Source organism: Xenopus tropicalis, chromosome 7 (genome assembly GCF_000004195.4).
Source record: "Xenopus tropicalis strain Nigerian chromosome 7, UCB_Xtro_10.0, whole genome shotgun sequence".
Lineage (NCBI taxonomy): Eukaryota > Metazoa > Chordata > Amphibia > Anura > Pipidae > Xenopus > Xenopus tropicalis.
In genome coordinates this window covers 29,893,253-29,901,341 of record NC_030683.2, presented here as the reverse complement: position 1 = coordinate 29,901,341, position 8,089 = coordinate 29,893,253, and the positions used below count along the sequence as shown (strand labels likewise).

Genomic DNA, 8,089 nt, shown 5'->3' with positions numbered 1-8,089 from the left:
GAGAAATGCAAAAATATAGAGGATGGTGTCCATTTTTTGTACTTAGCACTGTACCTTGCAATTAATAAATGAGCCCTCTTGTCTTTGTACTTGGCCTTCTGCTGTTGGTTTCTTTCAAGTAGACTGTTTCATTTGCATAGGCTTGGCCACTGTTGGACTGACCCACCAGGATACCAGGAAAACTCCCGATGGGCCCAGGTGTCAGTGGGCCCTCCTGCTCCTAATCATTTGGCCTGCTTTATGGTCATTCCGTATTTCTGTATGGGAAAAAGAGGAGAAATAGATGGAAGCATAGATGCTAGCATGTAAACAAAAGAGACTAGGAGAATAAAGAGGTTGGGGCGAGGAAAGGAGGAAAAATAGTTTGGAGAGTGAGCCTATGGTCTAAGGTTTTCTGGTGAGCTCTAGGACTTCCCCTGCTTACATCAGAGTTGTTATAGCAAAGGAGTTTTACTTTCAGATGCTTATTGTTGGTACTGGACAAGTAATGCAGTTTTATATGAATTTCTCATCTGGGTGATTTATTAGTTATAGAAATACAGGCTAATAATGGGACAGTATCAGCAAAAAAAGCACTTTAGGGGTAATATAATACAAGCTGCAAGTTTTGCATCAGTTGCAATAAGCCCTAGCAACCTATGAGCTACCTGGAGCTGCTGCCACCCTAAACAGGGAGGTAATTGCAGATTGCTAATACATTGTGTCAATACATACAGCATCACACACTATTATCCTTTAAATGCTTCTACCCAGAAGTGACATAATCTTGCTTGGGGTACTTGGCCCATTGTAGCTTGTTGTGGGTGGACATGACATCACATGCAACCTCACAGGGCGTCACTGTTTGCAAGCTGAGGGGGCACACTTAGGTTCCCTGCCTGGGGGGGCACCAGCCTTAAATACAGCACTGCCTGCATCTTCGTATTAATAATAAATAAATAATAAATACATGCATACATAAAAGCTCTCTGACCTGTGCCTTTATATGGCGATGGCACTTCTAGGTGACTTCAATTATTCTTATATTTTACAACAGGGGGTACATTATGCCTTATATTCACACCATACAAAAAAGTAAAAAGAAAAGCACTCAAAACGAGTTTTCTGTGATAATAAAACAACACTGTGTATATTTAAAGCATTGCCTGTTCTATAATGTAATATAATTTCAGTAATAGCGATACGTGATGCTACCTTAGGTTGTTCCAAGATCCTAACAGAATTAGGAAGTAGGTCTTATTTCATATGTAGTCACATTTATTTCAGATGCTCAGCTGGTTTTATTAACGCCATAACCACCAACAAAGATCGATGCCTGTGTCCTCAGGTCCTTCCTGAGCAATTACAGCCATCCATGTTGAAATGTAAATATCTGTAAATTATGAGGAAACTAATAGATTCTTAACTATAATTAATTTTCTAGCAAACGGCTTATTGTGAAAAGCTTTAAATGTATTTACTGTTATGTTGGAACCCATCAATGGACAAGCAAACATATCATTCACACAGGATAATGCAGTAGATTGTTCATCGTTGTTATGACTAACAAGACCGTAGTGCATTTGCCTACATTAATTGATTTTGGTTCCGGCATTTCCAGTAGGTTGCTTTCTCTTTCTCATCTGTACTCCTAAAATTCTATTCTGCTGATCTTTATGCCTCTTTATTCATATAACTTACTGTGGACATCTGGGCCCATGCAGTCCTGGGTTTGCGGATAACACTGTTCACATGGGAATGTGGCCAAAGTTTTAAAGGACCAGTGTACAAATGTGTGTGCAGCATTATGAATATATGTACTAGTATTAAAGGAGAACTAAAGGGAGGTGCAAAAATGTTAGGTATGTCCCAGGGATTATAATTGCTTACCTGATACCCTGGGTTAGTGCTCCTGTTTGCTAAAAACTGCACCAGCCTTTGTTATTTCTGAAGCCCCTTGTCACCATCAAGGATAAAGGCCCTAATGTGGGCTGAAATGTTGGATACACAGATATAATTATTAAAGATTCACTAATTAACTGGAGTGCAGGTCCTTCTACACTGGGTTTTTTCATATATTAATCAGCTGTTGGTTTGCAGCAGTTCTTACATAGAGAGGACTTATTGTTCTTAGTAAGTTGGATACCAATAAGCAATATTTATAGTTGGATAGACCATGCATATATACTGCCAACCTGCCACCCTTAGGTAACTGAACCAGACAGCCCAATTTTTAAAGGTGCTGTTCACCTTTAAATAAACTTTTAGTATGATGTAGAGAGTGCTGTTCTGAGACAGTTTGCAATAGGTCTTCATTTTTTTATTTATTTAGATTTTTGTTTAGCAGCCCTCCAGTTTAGAATTTGACAGCTATCTGATTGCTAGGGTTCAGTTTAACCTAGCAACCAGGCAATGGTTTGAAAGAGAGAAAGGAATATGAATAGAGATGGGTCTAGATAGAAAGATAAGTAACAATAAAAATAAAACTGTAGCCTCACAAAGCAATATGGCTACTGGGGTCAGTGTCCCCCATTTTAAAGTTGGAAAGAGTCAGAAGAGGAAGGCAAATCATTCAAAAACTATGAAGATCTGCTAAGAATAGGCCATTCTATAACATACTAAAAGTTAACCTGAAGATGAACCACCCATTTAAGGGGCCCTACAGTTCAAAACCTACTACCTGAATAAATGTCAATTACCCTGATGTCATAGCACCACCCCCAAACATCGCTAGCCCATCCCAGACATCATGTGTCCACCCCCCAATGACACAGCCCATCAACCCACAGAAAAAACTATAGAAGGGCCCAGAGCGCACCTACCCAGCCCTCCCGCTTGTGTCTCCCACCCCCTGGCTGCTCACACCAGGTAGGTAAGAGAGCAGGAATTTATTACAGCTATAGAGGATCAGACCCCACAGTACAGGCCCCCCACAACCATGGGGCCTGTTCCTCTATAGTTACACCACTGGTTCCAGCCCCTTTGTTGGGTTTCAACTGCTGCAAAGGTGACAACCCTAATATGTAGAGGTAACTTCTAACATCTTCCTATATACTGTATGTCCTAATTCAGGTAAGTTAAGATGAGGGGGTTGACGCTTGATGGACAGTGTGTTTACAATACAAACTGACTATATGTAACTATGATGAGCATGAATTTTAAATCCACGGCCTTATCAGATCTTAAAACTGCAAACGCCTGATGAAGACACCATTAACCTAAATATTCCCAAAAAGCCACATTTCACATTTGACTAAAAAACAATTATATAAACATAACTCCTCTATAAATATAATCCCCATTTTTATGTTGCTTAAAAATTATCCCATTTGGTAATTGTAAATGAATTGGAATATCTTTTAATTTGTGCTTTAAAGAGAGCTCATTATAGGTTATTTTTGGAACATTTAACTTGATTACGATAATTCTCTAATTAAAACCCTAGCGAACGCTGCAGTGTTAAATCTTTCTCAATGGGAGCTCATTTTCTAAATTACCAGGGAGAATATTATTGGAGGCACGCTATCATCTTGCTATTTTGCATTTCTTTTAGTGTTACACATTTATTTAATTTAGAGTAATATCTTAAACAGAACTGTCTATTTCCCCCATGTTATAATGATGCAGGAGACTGAGGTCTTGCTTGCCATGTAACTATAAGTCTGCTTCTTGTTACAATCTACTCCCACTTTCCTGTATAATATCCACTATTCCTAAATGGTGCATTTTTATCCAATAACTTGGACCCATTTAAACCTTTCTGTAATGGGAATTGTTATTCCCTGTGCCTCTCTGGCCTGAGTCATATGTTCTTCTTTAGATAAATGACAAAACATGCTCCTGAAAACAAGTATGGTGCAAAGTAAGAAAAGTATGAAAAATGTAATGCAAGGAAGAAAATATACATGATACAAAATCACAAACACCTATAGCACCTACACTCCAACAGCAAAACTATTATACTTTCCCCTCAAATATTAGATATACACTGCCTAATTTCCAGTAAAATGTATTAAAATGATTTTAGATGTTTTTAAGAGGTTATAATCTCTTTTCCGATACCCTGGGGTAGGACGACTATTAGTTAAAAACTGCAGCAGCTTGGGGTACTCTGTAGGAGCACAATGTTGCAATCTGCTTCCACCTCCTTATTCCTTTCTATGGCCCAGGATGGGTACACGTGAGCAGTACAAATGTAGATTTCACTCTACTGCACAAAAACACCAAAAGGCAGAGGAGATTTAGATAGAAAAAAAAAAGGATTGCAGTGCAGTGCCCTGTGGTAGTACCCCGGGTCAGTGCCATTTTCAGCTAACAGGAACACCAGCTTTAAATGATTTTTAAAGAAAAAATCATGTTGGCTTTGGAAAGTCTTGGGGGGCCACAAGGACTGAGCATGTAAGTGACACTTCTATAAAACTCCAGTATGGTGGCCCACTGAGCATGTAAGTGACACTTCTACAAAACTCCAGTATGGTGGCCCACTGAGCATGTAAGTGACACTTCTATAAAACTCCAGTATGGTGGCCCCCTGTGACAGGTATAGGTACAGGTATAGAACCTGTTATCCAGAATGCTCGGGACCTGGGGCTTTCCAGATAAGGGATCTTTCCGTAATTTGGATCTCCATGCCTTATGTCTACTAAAAAAGTATTTAAACCCAATAGGATTGTGTTGCCTTCAATAAGGATTGATTATATCTTAGTTGGGATCAACTACAAGGAACTGTTTTATTATTACAGAGAAAAAGGAAATCATTTTCAAAAATTAAAATTAATTTCTTAAAATGGAGTCTATGGGAGATGGCCTTTCCGTAATTTGGAACTTTCTGGATAACGGGTTTCCGGATAAGGGATCCCATACCTGTACTGAATTATTACTACTATAGAGACGCTGAACCTTAGGCTGGTGCAATAACTTTGGTATATAAATAATGGCATTTCTAGCTCTATTCATTTTTTAGGATTTATTTCCCATTTAAATCTACATGCATGGACTCTCTTAATGCTTCCAGAAGATAGATGCTGTATACACAAAGTTCTTTTATAGACTTCATATAGGAAGCAAACCACACAGGAACCCAAAAAGGCCAATATAATTTTCTGTCAGGAACAAACCCCTATTTTATTAGCAGTGTCACTTTAAGGGAATGCTCTTATTTTTCAACTAAAGAAAAAGGAAAAATATATTTAAGAAAATCTTTGCCATATTGATGACAAATGAGTTCAATACATCTTTCCCAACCTGATTCAACGCTTTGCCATTCATCTTGGTTTTAATGCATGTCATAAATGGATCCTAATGAAAAATTAATAATTACCGGTCAATTGACATTGACAGGTCCCATTCTCTGGAATGAGATGTTTCTGTTAATATTTTTCATGGAACAAGACACATTTATTTGAAAAGGCTAATGTGGCTTCATTCATTTTCTTCTGGTCTGTAATTTCTCTCCCTCCCCCGTATCATTCTTTTCCCGACCATCTACAGACGATGCATAAAAATGTCATTAACCACTTAAACTATTATCATGCTAAGCTGCAAAACAATAGCTATTAATGACCTTATCTCTGTTGCTTTCACTGAGTTTAAATAGATATTGCCTCCTCAAGGCAATAGCAATATAAATACCTCATTTGTGTTCTTTTGCTGCCTTCAATCGTTATCTTGTGGATTAGAAATCCCACATCCACTTTTATGTAAGCAAACCATATAACCATTACATTTTATCCCATAACTGTAGTGAAATGGGCCTCCTATCATGACCCTGACAATGTGCCTGATTTTTTAAAACAATTTCTTCAGTTTGTATAGGGCTTTCAAGGGCATCACAACTTGTCTTGTTGTCTTTATTGCTGATTTGAAATAGGTTGTTTAGAGAGCAGATTCAAATATTCAGAATCCTTAAGTAAGAGATATAAAAGAAGTAAATCATGTGCTATTCTTTTTCCTCCATTGGTTACAAATAAGCAAGGGCTTGGCAGGCCCGCATTTGTGGAGAGGCCACAAAGGTCCGGGCCTAGGACGGCACAAATTTAGGGGCGGCATGCCTCCCTGTCGCAACGGAATTTAAAATTTTGCTCCCATACGGACCAATGGGTAACTCTCCCCGCTGCTCCATATAGAAGTTTAAATATACGCGCACGCATGTGCGCTCCCGGCTGGGGTGTTCATGTGTTGGCATGGGTGGAGGGGGGGGGGGGCGACGAAAAGGGGCAGCCTCAGGGCGCCCGGAAAACAAATCCGGCGCTGGGGCTTGCTATAGAGGTGACTATATCCAACATTCATAAACGTTTACTAATGGGTGCATGGGGCAAAAAAGGGGGCATTGCTACCTTACATTACAGTCCAAGTGTAATTAGAATATGAGCTATTTCAAGAATCATACCAGCGAGCTACCAAATAGCCAATTACAGCCCTTATTTGGCAACCAAAAAACAATTTTCATGCTTGTGTTGCTCCCCAACTCTTTCTACATTTGATTGTGGCTCAAAAGGTTAAGGATCCCTGGGCTATGTTATAAAACAGAGGTACATGTGATTTATGTACTTTGGTGCACACGTACTTTGTGCCTAACTCTGAACCTGCTAATATAGTTATGTTTTGCTGACCTGTTAAAGAACTAAACCCTAAGTTGTCATTAGACTCTTGTCCCTTTTGATTGTGTGCATTATAGTAGAGTTCACTTTGCAGAGCAAAAATGTAATTTAGGAAGCCTCAGCTAGTGCAACATATTTGTATGTTTAGACACGCATGACAGTCAAAATATGAACCCCAGTTTACTCTAGATGTTTGGGGTCACTAGGTTGCCACATTTTATATCTTTATTTATGCCACTAAGTTGGAAGGATGGTTGGTCCTTTTAGTCCAAGAAGAGTTGGACCCAGGGCCGGACTGGGGGGTTCAGGTCCCACCGGGGCTGCCGTCCCAGGCACCCGCACCCCCTAGGGTGCCCTGGCTGCGTCCTCCGCACCTGCCACAGGGGCCTCCACCACACCCCCGCCATGCCCCCTAACCCCCCACAGGGGCAAAGGCCCGAAGTCCTCACCTTTGCGCACGTAAATGATAATACATCAGGGGAAGGACTGGGCCTCTGGGAACCACTGGGTTTTTTCCCGGTGCCCCGGCCATATGGTTGCTAGGGTCCAAATTATCATAGCTACAAGGCAGTACTTTGAATGAGAAACTGAAATATGAATAGTAGTGGGTCTGAATAGGAGGTTAAGTAAAAAAAAGAAATAATAACAGTGAAATTGTAGCCTTAAACAGCAATCGTTTTTTGGCTGCTGGGGTCAGTGACCCCCATTTAAAAGCAAAGCAAAACATTAAATAATTATACAAGATACAAGACAGAGATGTAAAAATAGGAACTTATGGAAAAGGCAAAGAGCCATAGATACATCTGTGTTAGATCCGTCTCACTCTCAGAAATATATTTGTACTTTCACGACTTATTTTATTCAGAGATTTATTTTGATTTAGCATTTGATTAATAAGGGTCTGGTTGCTTTTTCATCTGCTCCGTCCTGATGAGAGGGATAAAACAGAAAACAACATTAAAATTTCAGGTTAATTACAATGATGAATAGCTAATAAGAACACTAATCAAATGACAACAGAATCAAATTAAGCAGTTTGTACATTTACCAATTTACTCTTGTCCTGATTAGATCTCCACGAAGCTCCAAATATGCATTGGTCTCTGTTCATTTCATGCCGTATGGATAATGCTCATACAGTGCAGGAGATAATGAACCTGATCAGGATTATATATCTTCTCAATGACAGTGGCGGATCAGTTTATAATTTCCCATTAACCAGGATAATATAAACCCTTCCATGAATTTACATTATGCTCTGTAAGAATGGGAGGACATATATTGAACACATTTTGTTTTTTGTAATTTATCCACATTTCCTAATTTCCTAGCACAATACATTCTACCTCATATAAATTACATTAAATCAAATGATGAATAAAAAATAGGCTCATGTGATTACTAGAAACTTGATTAGCCATTTCAGCAATATCCCAGGCTTAGGTTACACAATACCATTTTTACTGTGATAAATAAGCATAAAGAGGTGTCATTTGTCAAAAGGATGCAGC

General features: G+C 39.2%; 1 long non-coding RNA gene across 1 annotated transcript; it reads right to left on the bottom strand.

The window, feature by feature from the left end:
• Window positions 1-7,430: 7,430 nt before the first annotated feature.
• Window positions 7,431-7,831, bottom strand: LOC116412201. The gene is made up of 2 exons (XR_004223580.1): window positions 7,627-7,831; window positions 7,431-7,505 (listed from the first exon to the last, which is right to left on the bottom strand). It is a non-coding gene; the product is annotated as an uncharacterized LOC116412201 (long non-coding RNA).
• Between the last annotated feature and the right edge of the window lie 258 nt (window positions 7,832-8,089).